Here is a 21,014-nt window from a genome sequence, read left to right as displayed (position 1 = left end):
TTATAGAACCATTGAAAGACCTTCCTGTAACCGCTGGAAGTTTATTCTATCTGTTTATATATTAATTTATCTATTTATTTAAAATATTTATATACCACACTTTCGTATAAAATATCACAAAGCAGTACACAGACTAAAAACATCACAATAAAAAATCAACCACATCAATAAGAGACAGTTGGCAAAGAATCTCAGATTTGAAAGGCCCATCTGAATAATATTTTAAAAAGATGCCTAAAAACAAGCAGTTATTACTCCTGCCGAGCCTCCATTGGCAGGGAGTTCCTCGGGGCAGGGTCATCCACACTAAAGGCTCGGCCTCTGTTAAGGCCAGCTGAGCCTAAGGAACATGTGGGACCACCAACAGTTCTTCATCAAAAGACCTCTGGGATCAAGGCGGAGTGTAAGAAACCAGGCGATCCTTAAGGTACCTTGGGCCCAAGTTATTTAAGGCTTTATGAATTAACACAAGAACCTTTAACCTGGCCCAGTAGCAGACTAGTAACCAGTGCAGTTTCTTCAGCAGTGGAGAAACATGTTGCCAGTAGCCTGCTCCTGTGAGCAGTCTTGCTGCTGCTTCATTTAGCACCAGCTGCAGCTTGTGAACCAGATATAGGGCTGGGACCAGAGGGTGGCCAGGTTGGGCCCTGGCCAAGGGCCCCTCCTTAGGGTGGGAAGGTAGTTCTCCCATTCTGCAATATGCAGCAGCAGCGACTCCCAATCTTGATGTGGATCGAGGAGAGGGAGCTCCCAGGCAGCCCCTCTTCTGTCACTGTGAATGTCATGTGCACTACACATGCATGCATGCCATCAACTAATATGGTGGCAGGAGCTTCCCTAAGGGGCTGGCGCCCCTGCCACCATCTTAGTTGACAGTAGGCATGCACGTGCAGTGCACACAATGTTCACAATGATGGGAGAGGTAGGTGGGATGGTTGGGCACTGCGGACCCAGGGCAGGCTGGTGCCCAAGGGCCTAGTCAGGCTAGGGCGCTCCAGGGCAAACCACATGAAATGTGCCCCTGGGATTTCTGAAATGAATTCTGGAATGAAAGCTTGCCCAATTTGCTGCAATTTTCAGTTCATTCATTCATTTGCATGTTTTTTTCTCTCCTTTGGATGCATTGATTAAACACTGCAAAAATGCAAATTGTAGCATGATGATTCTATTTGTGCATTGTTTTTCTGATCTGCACATGTGCTCCTGAGCATTGGTAAAATATCATGGGGCGAAAGAAGCTTGACATAAAACTGATTGTATAAAAACCCATCAAGCTTGCTTCCCCTCCCCCTAGTCATGCATGTATGTGCTTGGGTGTGCATGTATGCATGATTATTGTGGGGCAGGGGAGAAGAGTAACAAATGCACTGAAAAGCTACAACTATCAAACTGTACACGCAAAGTGGTGTCCAAAAAGTTTGGATTTTTTTTTAAAAAAAAATTGAATGCCCTGGTTGAATATTGGAAAAATGGCTGGTTAATTTAGAGCTGCAACATACAGGGAGAAATTTGGATAAAGAATTTCAGAAGCAACTCTAGTTCTAAAATGTAGTTCACAAAATTGTGCTGATGCAAACAGCCATGACCCCACACCAGTGTAGAGTCAAGCCTGGGAATTGGACACTAAGCTAAGCACTGCCCCCTTTCTATCTGGGGTTTTTTGCAACTGGTTTTGCAATCTCAAAAGCTCCTGGCCAGGAATGTGACAAATCCAGTTAAGGATTGCACTCTTCACTTTCTTATTTACTATTACTACAGTTTAATTACTCATTAAAATGTGTTTTAGTTATCTTCATGTGCCCAGAGGCCCTTGGTTAGAGGGTGCCTTTTTTAAAAAAACATAAATAATCAGATTGCTATCAAATTAACAAGGCATCTGAAAAACTAACAAGGAGAAATGCATTCCTGAAATACGACAGGAGGATCTGGCACTGTGCTGGTATAAAATTAACACAATGGCTCAAAGCACTAAACAAAGAAATGGGTGGTCCTGAACATCATGCTCTATGCCTTTTATTTCTTCTATAATAGAGGAAATCTATATCATTGTATATCTATGGAAAAATTACAGATGGAGAATGATGTAGGACTCCCTATTAAAGCTGCTGAGAGGTGAGTACATGGTGTTCTGCCAGAAGCAGAGGTTCTTCAGGATTCAAATGAAGCAATGAGGGACACTAGGCTGATTCCTTGCCCAGATTTTATTTAGAGGGAAAGGCAAGATGTTAACAGTAAAGACAAAATGGAAAAGAACAGGCAGATGCACAACAACTTATATCCCTTCAGTTGCACCCCATTTCAGTAAAAGACATGCTTCAAGGGCTGGCCAACCGGCCAGTCAGTCAGTCATGGCACATATCACAAACCTTCCCCACAGAGAGGTTCAAATGACTGCTCTTCCCCTGGGGCTTTTTATACTATTTGCCCACCATTAGTCTCAATAAAATCTGCTGCCTCCTGCTGACATCATCTAACGATCTATCAACCACAGATGTGTCTTAGTGGTGTTCTCACAGATGCCGCTGACCATCTTCAGTCAGCTTATTGGTTATACCTGGCTGCATGTGGCTGGCCATCCTTGATTAGCTTGTTCAAAGCATCTGGCTATTCTGTGCTCCCTTGACTTTCCCATGGGAAAGTTCAAGCACATGAGACACTCAAGGGAAGGACAGGCACATAAGGGAATAATTGCATACATCACACTATCTCTTTGAAATAATGACATCTTCCAGGGGGAGCTGTCCTACTACACAGGGGGTACTGATTATCAGGTCTACAGCCAGCAGGGGCTCCAGACTCTGAGAACCTTTTTAACAAAGAAAAAAAAAGAAAAGAAAGCCTCTAGCCCTTCTAGAAAGAAAGTTATGAAACAAAATATGCAGGTACCTTCTAAGCAATTTCTGTGAGATGAGCCAACTTGGCTGCTACCGGTTTTCAGTATTTTTAGCCAATGCATGGGTCAGAGTTATGACTGATGAGTGACTTGTTTGGACACCAGGTGATAGGAATCCCTGAGGTCCTGAAGGGCTTTTGTTTTTCCTTCCCCTTTAGTGCACTTTTCCTGCTTCTGTCTCATTTTCTAATCCTTGGAATCTTCATAGTTAGCACTTTCTTTTCTCCATTGTTTGCCTTTCAAACAGGATTCACTTTTTCTGTTGTGAGTTTGTCTGAGATCAAGTACTCCTAGGGTTGCCAGATTCAGGGCCTGAGATTGATCCTGTATCTTTAGAAGAAGAGAAAGTCAGCTAAGTGCAGGTGTTTTTGCAACCCTGTAATGGGAAAAACCACAAGGTGGAATTCTCCCTCCCCCCCCCCCCGGCACAACTTTTAAAGATACAGAAGACCTCTTGGAGGCCTCCATCTTCTGAACCTGGCAATCGTAAGTACTCCCTAGTTGTTATTTTCTGCAAATAGTAGTACACAATGAGTACAGGTGGATGTTAAAGAATCTCCCCCCTCTCAAATGCAAAAACTTGGCAGAGGCTTAGGAATGTTTTCTGTTGTGTATGATCTAAAGACCAGGCACTCATTAAGAATTCACTGTATAGTTATGTTACAATGGTATACATGTCCACTCACAAATAGGTCTCTTTTTGTTTAATGGGGCTTACTCCCAAGTATAGGAATTCAGATGAGGCTTTGGTTTAGGACTGACTTTGGAGGAAAGCAGGGTTCTTGTGCCTTTAACAGTGGTGTGCAAGGGAGAAACTTAACAGGCTACCCTTTGCTAGTATGAAAATACAATTATGGAAATAAATTCCCTTGATCACACTCTTTCTGTCAAAGATTGTATTACACAAGTGGCCACTGATTTATTTTTGGGTCCTTTGCTCCTCTGGCAAAAGAGGACACAAATTTTCATATGATGCAAAGTATATGCAAATATTGTGCAAATCTGTACCCTCTTTTGTGAGTGGGTCAGAGACCCAATCCACATACAGTGTACATTAGACCCAGAAAATCCTGTTGGCACCACTGCTCTCTATGAAAAAGATTCCCTGGAAATTTCTTCACATTTTGCTTTCTTCTGACACTAATGCACATATCCTAAACTGAAATTATTTCAGTACAACAAGGCCATTCATTGGATGCATTACTGTGATTAAACAAGCCACAACCTTGTTAAAGGAACATGGATATATTCTAGAGAGAGAGAGAGACATCAACTAAAGACTCATGGGGGGGACAGAACTAAGAAAGCGATCACACTATCACAGCGAGACTTGCATGAAGAGTCAGTTCAAAAAGGATATCGTAGAGCTAGAAAAGGTTCAGAAAAGGGCAACCAAAATGATCAAAGGGATGGAGTGATTCCCCTATGAGGAAAGGATGCAGCATTTGGGCCTTTTTAGTTTAGAGAAAATGTGAGTAAGTGGTGACATGGTAGATGTGTATAAAATTATGCATGGCATGGAGATTGTGGATAGAGAGGTTTTTCTCCCTCTCTTGTAACACTAGAACTCCTGGACATCCAATGAAGCTGAATGCTGGAAGATTCAGGACAGACAAAAGAAAGTACTTCTTCACAGAGCACAAAGTTAAATTATGGAACTTGCTCCCACAAGAGGCAATGATAGCCACCAACTTGGATGGCTTGAAAAGAAGATTAGACAAATTTGTGGAGGATAAGGCTGTCAGTGTCTACTAGCCATGATGGCTGTGCTCTGCCTCCATAGTCAGAGGTGGTATTCTTCTGAATACCAGTTGCTGGAAACCACGGAAGGGGAGAGTGCTTTTGCAGTCAGGTCCAGCTAGCAGGCTTCCCATCAGCAGCTGTTGGGTCACTGTGAGTATAGGATGCTGGGCTAGATGGGCCACTGGAGTGATCCAGCAGGCTCTTCTCATGTTCTTATTTAAAGATGGGCTAATGTGTCTATTTTCAGTCTGTGTCAGTTCTGTACATTTTCCACTCTGTACTCCTTCAGCTTTAATCTGAGAATTTTAAAAATCTTCTCAGAACAAGTATTTTTAATCAAAATTTCAATCAATTGGTTAAATCACAATTTAGAAATAAATATGCAACCAAAGGCAAAGTGTTCCGTTTTCCTTTCCCTGGAATTGGTTCCATGGTAGAATTCCAGTCCCCCCCCCCCAAAAAAAACTAACCATGCTGTTACTATCATAAATACAATTAGTTCTTTGAAATGCAAGTTTTTATTACCTCGTTCAAATATGGCAACCAAGACATACTTTGGGTCTGCTGCACTTTCTCAAAGACTTTTTCCCAAAGTGCTGCTGAGTTTGGGCAGATCCACCACATGTGGACATATGTGCCTTTGCTGAGTAATTCACAGGCTTCCATTGGATGTCAGGACATTTATCTTATTTAACAAAATGTATACGCTTCTTAGTCTACAAAAACCTCTAAGCAGTTTACCTAGAACAATCTAAAATATTCATAACAGAATTCCTCAAGAATACCTAGATGCATTGTCCTCCTGGTACAACAAAACTGAAGTTTGAGCAACAGATAGAGAGTGGTAACTTGCTCTCTTTGCTTGGTAAGGCAAAGCATTGCTGGATGAAGGGTATCTTTGCTGACTTTAGCAGCAGCCCAGTGGTACTACCCAGTCCTGTGCATGTTCAGCTATCCATCATCTCAGGCAAATGCTGACACCTGTCACTAATCCCTTTGAAAGTGGAAGAAGCAGTGAGCACTGAAGCATGTTTTTTCATATACCCCAGCCCTTACCAGAACAACAGAAAACCCATTGCCCAGTACTCTCGTAAGTGCAAATATATCCCATTAGAACTGCAGCAGAGACTGCCTGCGCTATCACAGCTCTCAAAAGAAGCCTGGGATCCAATATGGCACACAGAGTCCCCAAGCAATTTCCCAATCATGTTTTGACCAGACTCAGACCTTATTAGCTTGTGAGACTACCTTATCACATTCCCACAAAATCTCTAACTATTGAAGAGGTATGGAGACCCCAAACAGGGAAGGTCAGTTATACCACTATGACTAATGGCCAGAAATTTCCTCAGAAATGCCACCAAGGGAAGGCATTACTGCAAAAGGAGTATGACACTCCAGAAGATGTAGAGGATTACTAGGGCCCAATCCAGATAATTGTCCCTTTCTCCTCCCCTTTGGCTTTCCTTCCTGCACTTGTTGCCTGCCCCAACTCATGCCCATGAAAGGCAGGAATCAATCTTATATAGGCCCAGTTTAGGGATGGAATAATGTGTCTGTTTCGGTTATCTCAGCTTTTTCTAATCTTAAATTCATATCTGGAGCAATGTGGGTATTTTTTTAAAAAAAATCTTCAGCATTTTAGTGCAAATGTCTCCCAATAAGTACATTTTTGTTTGCAGTGTTGCAGTGTAGAAACGCAGCTTGGCTGTTACAGAGATGGTGCCTGTTTGTGGCCGTTTTCCTGCCTTCCTCGCAGCGTGTTCCCTGTTGGATATGTGTGTGTGTGCCTCACATGAGTAGATGAGCAAAACTGTAATTATGGGGTTAATCCAGCCAGGGTGAGCACCAAGGACGTTGGCAGGCAGCTGTGCCCAGCGAGGCCATCCTTATCTACAAAAGGCTGGAGAGAAACCGAAAGAGGCTCTGTGGGGGGAGAAGTTCTTGTACGAATGTTTTATAGCTGTGAAGAGAAAAGTCTTGTGAGCTCTGTGTTTTTGCTGTCCCTAATGTCCATAGTAAAGGACTCTTATTCAAGTTATCTGTTTGTGCTTGGATCTCTTACTCCTCTTGCTGTTCACCTGTAAAGAGCCTGACACGCAATTCCTACACACGCTAACAGGTTATGGGCCCAGATCTGGTGCACTTTACAGCGTAGTGAAGACAGTTCTGATCCAGGCAGCAGCTTGATTGTGCCTCGGAGAGGTGAGCGGAAATGGCAGTGAATATGTCTACGGGCATGCCAATGGAACGGCTTACGGAGACCAACTATGGCAGCTGGAAGCTAAGGATGAGAGCGTTCCTAATTAAAGAAGACTTGTTTTAAGTTATCGACACCACCCCACCGGCAGTTCCTCAAGCGGCCTGGATGCGTAAGGATGAGAAGGCACAGGCTTTTATTACTTTGGCACTCTCTGACTCTCAATTGCTCTATGTGAGAGACGAACCCACAGCGAAACGGATGTGGGATGTGTTGCAAACTGTACATGTGCAACAGACAGCGGGGAGCAAACTTTGTTTGGCAAGAAGGCTGTACCAGATGCGTCTCACGGAGGAAAGCACCATGCTCGAGCATCTAACAGAGTACAGACGTTTGTTTGCAGAATTGGAGGACAGAGGAATTGAGCATAGCAATCTACAAAAGGTGTATATAGTTTTGTCTTTGCTTGACGAAACCTGGAATAACCTCGTGATGTCAATGGAAGCTATGCCAGATGGAGGCCTGAACCTGGACTTTGTGGAGGAAAAACTGAATCAAGAATGGCAAAGAAGACAGGAGATGAAAAGAACCGAGCCGAAGGAAGCTGTCAAAAGCAAGCAATCCAACTTCAAGGAGCAGCAGGGGCTGAAATCCTGCTATTTTTGTGGAGCACGGGGGCATATACAAAGGAACTGTGCAGCCAAGCGGAAAAGCAGAGATGGAGGCTGGAAGCAGTCGAGTGTGAACTTTGTCAGCGCAGAGAAGCCTCAAACCATCAGTACTCACTGGGTGTGTGACAGTGGTGCTTCTCATTGTCTTTTAAAGGACCTAAGCCTGTTTCACATGTCGAGAGCAGTAAAAGACTCTGTTTTGTTGGCTGACGGATCCAGGAGGGACGTTCTGGCGTGAGGCACGGTGAAAATAAGTAAGCTGGGAATTCTGACAGACGTTTTGTATGTGCCGCAGTTAGCTAGCAGTATTCTGTCTGTAAAGAAGTTAGTTGATATTGGATATACTGTAATCTTTGACAAAGAGAAATGTATTATACAAAAGGGGGGTGAGGTCTGCATGCAAGGGTGCCTAACAGATTCACATTTCATCATACAGAGCAATCCTGCAGGGTGTGCTGTGTTGCATGCTGAGAAACAGACACATAACAACTGTGTGCATGATTGGCACAGGAGGTTGGGGCATGCCAACTATGAGACCATTAAGAAAACCCCTACACATAGCGAAAACATGAAACTGACAGAGTGTGGGCAACTGATGGATTGTGATGCATGTTGTAAAGATAAGGCTACAGTTGCACCCATAAATAAAGAGGCAGAATGCACCACAACCGCTCCCTATCAACTGATCCATGTCGATCTGTCAGGGCCGATACAAAGTTCACGAGGGGGTGCTAAATACTTTATGGTCGTGGTTGATGACTTTACAAGATACTGTCATGTTTACTTACTGAAAAGAAAAGATGAGGCAGAACAGAAGCTACGCCTGTTTATCAGGAGAATTGAAACACAACATGGGGTTACAGTGAAACGCATACGCTCAGATCAGGGGGGGGAATTCATGGGCAAAGCTTTGCATGAATTCCTGGAAAACAAAGGAATAGAACAAAACTTCACTGCTCCCTTTTCCCCGTTTTCTAACGGAATTGCTGAGAGGAAAAATAGATCTCTTCAGGAAGCGATGGGAGCCATGTTGGGAGATTCCAGCCTAGCAGGCTCATTTTGGAGAGAGTGCATCTTGTATGCAACATACACACACAATAGGGTGTTACACAGTGCCATTGGGATGTCACTCTATGAGAAACTCACGGGAAGAAAGCCAAGGTTGCAGCACATTGAGCGGTTCGGGGCTAGGTGCTGGGTACATATTCCAAAGGGAAAAAGGCACGGAAAACTGGCTCCCAGAGCACAAGAGGGTTTTTTGCTGGGATTTCAACATGCTTTTTACAGGGTTTGGGTTCCTAAGACACAGCAAGTCGTGCTGAGTAGGAGCATAAAGATCTCAGACAAGCCTTGGGACCAAAACCAGACAGTTGTTCTAAATGGGTCAAACAATGCACCCACACAAGAGGTGAAAGCAGAAGAAACTCAAATACCATTGAAAGATGCTCTAAATGAATTAATATGGGGCAAATGTAGAACAAGAAAAAGAAAAGCTGATGATCTGACATCACCTGAACAAGCTATGCCAGGTACAAGTACAGATGATAGTAGTACAGGTGGAGCCGAAGCTCCAGTTCCCTTGAGGCGCTCCGAGAGAGCTAACATAGGGAAGCCGCCAGACAGATTTACAGTAGGAATAGTCAGCGGCCCGGGTGCATACAATGAATATGAAATGGATGCAGAAACGTTGTATTTGACTTGTGTAAAACCCAAATTCTGTGAATAAAACCCAAAGGAACCAATGACCAATGTAAACCAGACTGTAAAGCTGTACTGAAGAATGTAATGTTGTGATGTGGCAAAGGACTGTAGAGCTGCACTAATGAATGTATTGATAATGTGCATGTGAGACACAGGTGGGGGCTGTTGGATATGTGTGTGTGTGCCTCACATGAGTAGATGAGCAAAACTGTAATTATGGGGTTAATCCAGCCAGGGTGAGCACCAAGGACGTTGGCAGGCAGCTGTGCCCAGCGAGGCCATCCTTATCTACAAAAGGCTGGAGAGAAACCGAAAGAGGCTCTGTGGGGAGAGAAGTTCTTGTACGAATGTTTTGTAGCTGTGAAGAGAAAAGTCTTGTGAGCTCTGTGTTTTTGCTGTCCCTAATGTCCATAGTAAAGGACTCTTATTCAAGTTATCTGTTTGTGCTTGGATCTCTTACTCCTCTTGCTGTTCACCTGTAAAGAGCCTGACACGCAATTCGTACACATGCTAACATTCCCTTCATCTGCTCCCTCACAGACGCCACCCCCGGCGTGTTAAGGAGTATGTGTGTGTTTGGGGGGTGGTTCTTTCTTTCTCCCCGTCCACACGCATCAGCTGTGCTGCGGATGAATAGTTTCACAGGGTAATAGCAGGCAGGTGTTTAAAATTCACCGCTTGCTTTGAATTTTCCTTCGCTTGTTTTTGCTCCCTGCCGGCTCCGGCGAGTTATATATACTTTTGGGGGTGGTTTCCTTCCCTTTCTCTCCCTGCCTGTTAGCTGTTAAGCGGGTGGATACCACACCCCTTTTACAACTGCAAACAGGCGTTTTAATCCTGCCACTTGCTCTGTGCCTCTCCGCAATCGTTTCCTCGGGTTTTGCTGTGTGTTTTGCTCCCTCTCTTTCTTTTGGTTAGTGCACAGTTCATTGTAGAGGGTTCAGTAAGGCGATTCAATGGGTGAATTTATCTTTTTGGCCTTAAGTTTAAGATTTTTTGTTATAATTATTAATTGATTAATATATTAATATATACATATGCAGATAAATAAATAAATACATATATAGATAAATAAATATATCATAAATATTTAATTATTTTTATTATCAATTGCTTTCAGATAATCCTCCCCACTGCTTTAACCCTTCCAATCCCCCCTCCTTTTGGCTTTTTGTGGCCTATTTTCTTTTATATTGATGTATTTATATATATTTGTATATACGGGTATCTAAAGGTTGCACAAATTTCTCAACAGTTTAAAATAAAATAAAATAATAGAATGAGTTTTATGTAAAATTGGGAGTATTAATCATACATTAATCGCATATGCAATTTATATAATACACATATTAAGCATATATCTGAGCGCATCCGGCTATGGTTGTGGTAAATCCCTAGAACTCCAACTCTGGAGTGATGCGCCTTGTGTGTGTGTTTGCTCTGCAATGTACATTTCAATACTATGTTCATCGCTCGGCATCTTCCGGGTGTGCAGAACGACATTGCTGATGCCTTTTCCACATGCCCTCCCTCGGGCGTGGCCAATATCAGTTTTACACCTTTGCAGTTCCTGCTCTCCTAAAGTGGTCAGGGTGTTACTTTAGAAAATATATCTGGCTGCCTTTATGCTCTGGCCTTTAATTCCCAGACCAAGTGCATTCAGGAACCCACTATGAAAATCGAAGGGGGTTAGTCACATTCCACCCTAAGGCCGCCTAGTCCTATGTGACTATTCACCCCTGAGGTACTCATGATGCTCCTGCCTTCGATTAGCACTTCGTGCTTCCCTCCTGGTGAGGGAAAGTTATTCCAGGCAGGGGCCTTAACAGTTTAGGGAGCCTTTTGCCTGGTAATGTATTAGCTTTCAAGGCAAGTCACGTCATGTTGAGCCCTGTGCTTACATTTCTGTGATGTTTTCAGTGCATATGGTCAATACAGACCAGGGGAGTAGTAGCTGGGTGGTGAAGCTGAGGGTCTACCCATTGCCCACTTGGTGCCTGGTTTTGCTCTAAAGGAGCTTTCCTTCTGTCAGGCCAGGGAGCCAGCGCTGTTTTTTCTTATGCATTGATGGATACGAAGTGATTCGATTTTAATTTTTGGTATGTTCCGAGGGCCTGTGGGTGAGATCTCTGAGTGTAAAGGTTACATTTTCTTCATACAGGAGCTGTTGCTACTGCTGCCCTTGTGGGCATGCGTTCTGGATGCATTCTGGTCATACAAGCCAGCTTTACCTGTTCATATGTCTAAATGTGTCTGCCCTAACCCAATTGCAATGCTGGTCTCACGCTTGGGGGGCTCTTACAGGTCTGTGGCGAGATGCAGGAGAGTATGAGTTGCATTCCTTTCAAATTTGAGCGGCCGCTCGTGGGCATGCGTTCAGATTGTATTCAGGCCATACGAGCCAGCGTTACCTTCCTTTCCTCATTTGCTGCTGTTTATGTTATGTTTAAAAGGGCAAATATTTCTGCCACAACTGTCGCTGGACACCTCTCTGCACTGGGCTTTATTTCCAAGGCAAGAGGAGGGCAGGATCATTCTGTAGTTTTTAGGGTCAGAAAGGTCCTTCAGGGTTGGTTGCATTCCGCTCACAGGCCCACTGACTGGAGGAGGCCAATCACGCCCAATGTCCTCTTCCAGATCCTACCTTTGTTTCGTTCTATATGCTCATCTCAGTATGAGCCGCACCTTTCACCACAGTAGGTCTGACGATGTTTTATGGTGCCTTTTGCCCTAGTGAAGTATTAGTCTCCTCAAAGTGTGATGTGTCCTATCGAGCCTTATGCTCTCACGATTGCACGTTAGGTGCTGATATAGTGAGGTTCTCCCTAAGAGTCTCTAAGACTGATCAAAGGGCTGTGGCAGTATTGTATCTCTATGCAGCTGCCCTGCAACTGAATTATGCCCGGTTTCTGCTATGCGTCAATTTCAGTCTATCAGGCCAACGGGCCAGCGTTATCTCTACATACATGTGGATGGTTCCGCCCTGACTCAGTTTCAGTTTTGTGTCATTGTTCGGCGGGCCTTGTTGGCCAGTGGTCGTGATCCTGGAGTCTATGGGTTACATTCATTCGTATTGGGGTGGCCACGGCCGCAGCCCTCATGGGCATGAGTGTTGATGGTATCCAGGCGCTTGGCAGGTGGTGATCTTCAGCTTTCAAGTCATATGTCAGGTATTAATTCTAAAGCCTCTTTTTCTGTTTTCCTTAGGTGCGCGGAGCCTTCCAGTTCCTGACAGGATTGTCCTGTGTGGCCATTCTATTCTGTTTTGGGCCCACCGGAGGGCCTTCTCTTCTCTTGCTGGAACGCAGCTGCAGCTTTCTGCTCGTGCAACAGTTAGCTGGGAGGCTCAGAGGGGCATGCTGTGGGATGCATTGATGCCTTTGGTATGCCAAATCATGTCTTCGGCTAACCGGCCCCACGTCTTGTTAGTTCATTTGGGGGAGAATGACTTGGTGCAGTGGCCAGGTATGGATTTGCTGCTCAAGGTCACTCATGATTTCACCTGGCTCATGCATTCTTATCCAGATCTCATTCTAGTATGGTCAGATATGCTGGTGAGAAGAGTGTGGAGGGGTGTGATTCACCCCAACAGGATTGATAGGTCTAAAAGTTGGGTTAATAGAAAGATTAGGTATCTGGTTTTGTCTCTGGGTGGGGCTTTCATTCCCCACGACAGGATCCAGTTTCTTTCCCCACATTTGTTTTGAGGTGATGGCGTTCATCTCTCGGAGTGTGGGTGTGATTTCTTACTGGAGAATCTTAGGTTGGATTTGGGGGCTTTGTTTTCTTTGGGTTGAGGGGACCAAGCTTCAGCTGATCCCCTCTTGTGGCATGGAATTTGGGCAGGTGAGGTATTTGGGGGAATAGTAAGGAGGCAGAGGCATTTTGGTAAAGGGCAGTCCCTAGGGAACCATCAGTGCTTAATGTCTGGTGCGGATCTGGGGAGTGTCCTAGTGGGACCGGCTTGCGCATCATGGTGAACGCCTGTACTGTGGGGCCAGGATGCAGAAGTTGGAACCACATACCTGACTCCAATAGCAAGGAGGGATGACTTTCCCACATCCTTGGTGGGGAGTTACAGTCCAAGGTGATTGACCTATTTTAAGATTGAGGGAGTATTCCCTACTAGTTAGTCTGCACCTCACCTGCCCGAAGGAGTTAAATTGGATTAATTTGATTGAATTGGATTTTGGCTTAATATTTGTTATATTTTAATAAATATAACATTATACCATATCTGTGTCCCGAGTCTTCTTTGGTGTGGTGGCAAAGGTTGCCTTACACTGACATCAATTGCAATGTTAGGAAGAAGAAAACTCCTCCATTAGCTAGTTCTCCAAAGCTCAGATAAGCGGGAGGGGGAGAGAAAAAAAAGAACAAATAGTCCAACTGATTTTTTTCACCTGAAAAATGGAAATGGACTGCCTTCAAGTCGATTCTGACTTATGGTGACCTTATGAATAGGGTTTTCATGGTAAACGGTATTCAGAGGTGGTTTACCATTGCCTCCCTCTGAGGCTGAGAGGCAGTGACTGGCCCAAGGTCACCCAGTGAGCTTCATGGCCATTGGGGGATTTGAACCCTGGTCTCCCAGGTTGTAGTTCAACACTCTAACCACTACACTGGCTCTCTTTTTTTTACCTACTCAGGTTCTTTTTTTTAATAGTATTGCTGCTGTCAGGTTTTTTTTACATCAGATGACAGATTCTGAAATCTGTAGATGAATGGACATGGAAGCACTTTGTGGGTCACCATCACATTCTGTTCACTGTGAATTTCACATCTGTGCCAAACAGCATTATTCATGTTCTTACAGAGTCTTTCACACAGTGACAAAATTGAATAGGTGAGTAGTTGATAACAGGGCTATGGCTTAGGGCTGATCATAGCTTTTCTCAATAGCGGTGCCCTAGTGTTGACTTTAGTAAGGTTGGGAAGCATGTCTCCACCAAGAAAAAACATTACTTTTTCCCATCGAGGAATTCTGAATTACTGCAGCACTGGAATGGGTTGAAATTACCCATATAAATAGTCTATTTCAACAATTTACAATGAAAAAATTCTTGGTGGGTTTCAGTAGATATGATGCTCGACTGGGCAAATAGAATCCCTTGCATACAAACTGGATAATCTCTTCTATGAATGTGCACCGTGTATGCAATGCAATAATGGTGCATATGGTGGTGGTGAGTTACCTGAGTGAGGCTGGGTGGCAGTGAGGTTGGGGCCACAGGGATAGAGGGGATTGTGGGTTGCATTGCCAGCTTGACAATGGCATTTCTATTGGATGAAATCACATGGCCTTGACCTTATCACTGCTCTGCTCCAGCCTCATCCAGGTATGCAGCAACTATGCCTGTGTCAGGAGGGTGGCTTTGTGGCTCTGTCCCTCCACATGTGGTGCTACTGACACAATGTGGACTCCTAGTTGTCCATGCTGTGCATATTTCCTGACATTGAAAAATGGGGCAGGACTTGTGCTCCACTCTTATAGAATGTTAGGCCTTGCCATGCACTCACTTCACCAGTGAGGAGGAGAATGATAAAGGAATGATATGTCCACTTTTAATCTGCTATACCATTTCTTACTGAGCAAGTCAATCTGGGATTTATTTGTAAAAAGGTAGGATTTCATAAAAGATCTTTACTCAGTTATTTTAATTAGTAATCAAAACTTGAGTCTGCTCCTTCCTAGCTCCCTTCTACTTTATTAATAATTAGGGTCTGCCAGCTTGTTAAATAACTTAGATCATTAGCCACCTGCATTTAGATTCAGGCCGCACACCATCTTATCAGAACATAGGAAGTGGACCTTTAGTGTTGTGGTACCGACACTTTGGAATTCCCTCCCTTAAATGTTAGACAGGCACCATCTCTGTTGTCTTTTTGCCACCCATTGAAGACCTTACTCTTTCAACAAGCCTTTTAAGTAGAGACCTTATCCCAGTCTGCATCTATGTTGGAATTATTTTTTAGATGTTTTAGAAGGTTTTTTTTTTTAAGGTTTGGTTTTAATATGTTTTGAAGTCTTTTGTTCTTAAAATGTTTTAAAATGCTTTTAGTGTTTTTGTTTCCTTCCCTGATAATATGGGGGGAAATTGCTTGCAAAAATGGGTATACTAGGCAAACCTGCATGCAAAAATGCAAATATGAGGGAAAATGGGCACAAAAATGCATGTGAATTTTTGTGCAGACTTTTTAAAAGAAAAAAATGCAAATGAATGCAGAAATGGGACGGTTTTATCTATGCCTCCTTCTGAGTAAACATGCATGGGATTGTGCTGCATGGCTGCAGTTCTATACAAGCTTTTGTAGGAGTAATCCTGATGGAACACACTTACTTCGGAGTAATTGTGCAGCACTTGTGAATGACTTAAATGTGACTGTTAAATGACTTTTAATTGATTAGCCCCTTAATTATAGATTAAAGTTATAGTAATATTTGTTTGTCATAAAAACCCAAGTATAGGTGCCTTTGGGAGATATTGATGGAAGTGAATGATAACATGGGTCTGTCTGTAAAGGTTGCCATGAGGGTAGAGATGGTCCATTGAAGAGCTGTTCCTCCCTGGACTGTTAATATACTTGTAACCCTCTCCCCCCTTGAATCTGATTTATCCCATTAGGTGTTTATAAAATGATTTCCCTGAAAATGTTGCTTTATATGAATGTGCAAAGTATCTGGTGGTACTCAAAGCTAAATTGTAGTCTCAAACAGATGTGCAGAAGATGCAAGATCCCCCCCTTCTACAAGCTAATGTGTAATAAGTGTAACATAGACAGGGCTGAACATTTCTTCTCAATGGCCCTTTAAGATTCCTCTGTGGAGTCCTCTCCTATACCCCACATTATCATCATGTGTTGGGAAAGGCATAATGTGTGCAGTGATCTGGAAGCTTTGAATCTAGGTTAGTCGCAGACACTTTCCATTCATCTGCACACACAGCAGCACTGCAGGGAGCATGACGAGAAGAAGCTGATAGTTTGCTAACCACAGTGTTCAGATTCCAGAGGAGTGCTTTATTTATTCATTCATAAATCTGCATGGAAAGATAGAGCTTTCTCTACATGCTCCTAAAGGGTTCTATGCGGTTCAGAGTACCCAGCAGATCCTATCAAATGATATATAGACTAATGGGGAATATAGGGGGAAGGGTCATAGCTCAATTGCAGAGCAACTGCCATGCATGAAGAAGTTGTCAGTTTGAATCCCTGGCATCTCCAGGTAGGGCTGGGAAAGATCCCTGTCAGAGAGGGACAGAGCCACGGCCAGTCAGTGTAGACAATATCAAGCTTGATGGACCAATGGTCTGACGGTATAAGGCAGCTTCCTATGTTCCTAATGCGCATCATTTTTAAGAGCTAGGGCTGCTTCTTCAGATAACATCACTTCCTGAAAATCATGTCACATGTAGTATGCATCTACAAGCGGCTTCTGGGCCTAATAGGAATGTTTGGCCTATTAAAAAACAGATTGGCCTGAGATTACAGTTTTTCCCATCTACTCTGCACTGTTAACCAGGCTGAGTTGTTATCAATTAGTGCTTAACATTGGACATTTGTTTGTTCGCTATAGGCAAGGCTTTGCAAGAAAAGATAGGGAGAGATAAAAATTTGATTGGGAAAGAAGGTGATTGGGAAATCCCCAGACATGTTACTCAGGGCTAGAGTTACCAGATCTCCGGATTTTGGCCAGAGTCTCTGGTTTTTTGGGGGGCCCTCCAGCTTTCCAGCTAGCACCCCTTAATCTCCGGACTCTCAGCTTCAATTAAAAAAAACATTAAGTTTCTAGGTGACCTGGTTCCCAAGATATACAACCAAACGTCAGCCCCCCCGTGACTTTTTAATGTATTTAACTGATATGACCCTGAAGTTGGTTCCTAGTTCCCAGTTCCTTATTTGCTGGAAAGTTCAAAACACTAAAAAAGAAGAGTTGACAACTACAGCAACTTCAAATCAAACTTAACATGTCTCTGAACCCCAAAATATATGTTGGGGTACCCTGTATGATATATCACTGTGATCGGGGGACTCTCCCCGTCACAAATAACTATACATTTATGCAATCAAAATCATCAAGCTTCTGATATTATCATAAATACATAATGATGTCATAAAATCATAAAAAATAAGTAACTGGGGGTGCCCACCCCAAACTCTGCTCTGGGACAGGACAAATCATATACCCCAGGAAAGGGGAGGGTGTCCTCTATGAGATGCCACTGCATCCCACCTGGCCCAGAGCTTCTGCTGGGCGCAGGGCATGGAGGAGGCATCTATGCAAAATCAAAATGGACAAAAACATGTAGAAAAAAATAAGTAACTGGGGGTGCCCACCCCAAAATCTGCTCTGGGACAGGACAAATCATACACCCATGAAAGTGGAGGGTGTCCTCTACAAGATGCCACTGTGTCCTGCCTGGCCCAGAGCTTCTGCTGGGCACAGGGCACAGAAGAGGGCATCTATACAAAATCAAAGCCGAAAAAGACATACAGGAAAAATAAGTAATTGGGGGTGCCCACCCCAAAATCTGCTCTGGGACAGGACAAATCATACACCCCATGAAAGGGGAGGGTGTCCTCTATGAGATGCCACTGCATCCTGCCTGTCCCAGGGCTTCTGCTGGGTGCAGGGGAAGGATGAGGGCATCTATGCAGACAGAAAGGGTAGAGAATCTTCTTACTCTTACTCATTTCTCAGACCTCTTTCTGAAGTGAAGGGTCAAATCTGTAAAGAAGTTTGGAGCAGCCACATTAAAAGATAAGGGCAGGGCATTTCAGGCAGGGTGTTGCCAACCCTGCTTGGATATGGATGTCTTTGCAGAGGATCCCTAGTCAAGCTTTACCAACAGCACAATCCAAATTATATATCTACCCAGAAGTAAGTCCTGTTGAGTTCTATGGGGGCTTAGTCCCTTAGTATGTGTGTTTAGAATTGCAGCCTTCAGGGGCATCCATCTTTACTCCCGAATGCTCCCATCTAACATCTCCACAACATTAGGCTCCTTTCTTCCTACAGTGACCTTCTGGTGACTGGCCTTGCCTGAAGGCACTTAAACCCTTCTTGCCGAAAGCAAGTAGGCTAGATTAAATGTTCCCTACCCAGGCTCCATTTTTTAGCTAAGATGTCTTAATTTCCAGTCAGATATTTTTTTTAATTGTATGCTCCAAGCAAGTGTGATTGATGCTTAATGTATCATGCTTAATGACATCACTTGGGCCCATCCCGTGACATCACTCAGACCCGCCCTGTGACATCAGGCCCACCCCGTGACATCACTTGGGCATGCCCCTAAAATCTCAGGCTTTGGGATGCTTCTGATCTGGCAACACTACTCAGGGCTGTGGGATATTATGGGGTAGTGGGAAGCAGGGTACAGATTTCCTTTGGGGTCATGGTGCTTTGGGGCCTGGGAGGGGAGTGATTCAGGAAGGCTTCTCCAATACCTCAACAGGTGTAGCTACTGAAGGGGTAGTGGCTTGGACTCCTCCTCACCTGCCCCCCCGAGCCTGGTTAACTTTGCTCTGTTTATTAGCAAGTTCAAGTCCTTAGAAGCTTTAGAATTTAGTACAACTTCCTAGATAGATTAGCTGTAGCAGATCTTGTATGTAATTAATATAATAAAATCGGGTCCCTAACAGGGATGGAAATATCTGTCAGTTTCAGTTCTCTCAGTTTCTTATTTTTACAATCTTAACTTCAGTTTTTCACATTTCTGCAGCAATTTGCTATTTTTTAAAAAAATCCTCCTGAAAATGTTCCAGTACTTTAGGTTGAATTTTTACTAATAAACACAGTTTTCTAGGCAGTTTTGACTAATGTACACATTTTTGCAACAAATTTATCATCATATAATGCATTTTTGCATGCTATTTTCACTCGTACATTAATTTTATGCACACTTTCCCTGATATTGGCATTTTTGTAAACATGGTTTGATTTGTAAACATGGTTTGATTGGCAAACTGCATTGCAAAATTCAAATAAGTGTGAATTTTGAAGGATGTTTTCAGAAAGTTTGAATTTGATAGATTTGGCTTGAAATTTGAACTGAATCAAACTCGTTGCCCATCGCTAGATCCTCATTACGCTATATATCTGATTCTTGTTGGATTATTCTGGTGTCTACTCATAACTACAGATCAATTAATGCTGTGTTGTCCCAACACTGCTGTGGATTATGAAATCTAGAATCCCTTGGGGTTTTTGCTGGAAGTGTGCATGTGTGTGTGTGGGAGGGGGAGAGATGACCTGTCATGCCAGGAAGGGCATTCCCTCCCTTTCTGCTACACTAGTGAGCTCAGGTATAGAGATGTGAACTAAAACTTAGAATAGGGAGTGGCTAAGGAACAAGGATTCCCTAGCAACCACACGCTGGCAGGGATGCTGCATAATCACCAAATATTTAAATTCTAGAGCATGCTCAGTGTCTGTACTTCTATGCATGCAAAGATGCTCCTGCTATTACTGCTGCAGCTGCAGAGAAGAGGATCTTGCTGAGGTAAGCAGGGAGACCTGCTGGTTAAAAAAAAAACATTCTTGCTTCAGAGAGAGAGATGCATTTAAGCGTTTGAAGGCAGAGAAGTGGTCTTGTTTAGTTCTGCTTGAAACTACAGGATGGAGGAAAACATGAACTTCTGAGGAAAGAAGATGAAATGTGCCTTTACAGAAATTAGCAAAAGGAAAATCCCACAAATAGGACATTCTTCAGAGACCTGGGGGGGGGGGAGGAGGAACACAGGGGAGAAAAAATGGTTTAAAAACGTTTTGCACGTTCCTTACAAAGTTACAGTGGTGTATAATAGCCTGAGTCTGGCAATGTGATTTTATATATTTGTACCTTATTAACATAGCAGCATTTAAAAACAGGTACAGCAATTTTTCTAACATCTAGATAAATGTAAATTATGTATGTTATTAGAAGTGATTGCTATTTGTCTCCTCCTCTTACAGACTATATTCAGTGGTGCCTTGTTCATCCAGTGTTTCAGTGAATTCCTACACCAAATGGGTATTTTCTTCCCATAATCAGAAAGGCTAAAGTGATGACTGTAGCATGTGTAAGATTAGAATGCAAGAATATAACAAGAACCTTGCTAGATCAGATCAAAGGCCCATCTAGTCCAGCATCCTGGTCTCACAGTGGCCACTCAAATGCCTATGAGAAGCCCACAAATAGGACATTCTTCAGAGACCGGGAAGGGGGGGGGATCACAGAGAAATGGTTTAAGCAGAATATATAGCAGTAATATAGCAGAGTTTTATAGCATAATGTTGGTATCAAATCAAGCTGTATGCAAATGTTCTCTTAAAATTCTCCACCCTATTTGTGGGCAGAGAAATTTGGGAGGGGGAGGAATGGACAAATTTCTCGGGGGGGGCAGAAATTCTTCAACCATTTCTTGGGGCCAGGGCTCACCCTTACCACTAGTAATAGCAGCTTTTTGTTTCATTTTGGTTTTGCTGCTACCGCAAGTGGCAACAGCAGGAGCCCTCTTGGTAGTCTGGGCACTATTCTGCATTTGTCACACCCTGGATTTAGCATCAGTTTGGAGCATGGTTATGGGGTAAGGTGGGAGGAATAGGAAAAAATGGTGGAGAATATTTGGTTAAAATCTTGTGAAGTGCCCTTCTTTTTTTAGCAAAGTTAGGAAAAGAAAAATCTCAGAAAGTTTCTTAGAAAAATGTCTTCTAAGATGTTCTCCCACTCATTTCTAGTATCAAGCATGTCAGTTGGGGCCTAAGAAACATTCATGCTGGCCTGACCTGATTTGTAGAGTACACCGACTTTGAAGCATAGGCACC

Source organism: Rhineura floridana, chromosome 7 (genome assembly GCF_030035675.1).
Source record: "Rhineura floridana isolate rRhiFlo1 chromosome 7, rRhiFlo1.hap2, whole genome shotgun sequence".
NCBI lineage: Eukaryota > Metazoa > Chordata > Lepidosauria > Squamata > Rhineuridae > Rhineura > Rhineura floridana.
Note: the sequence above shows the minus strand (reverse complement) of the source record.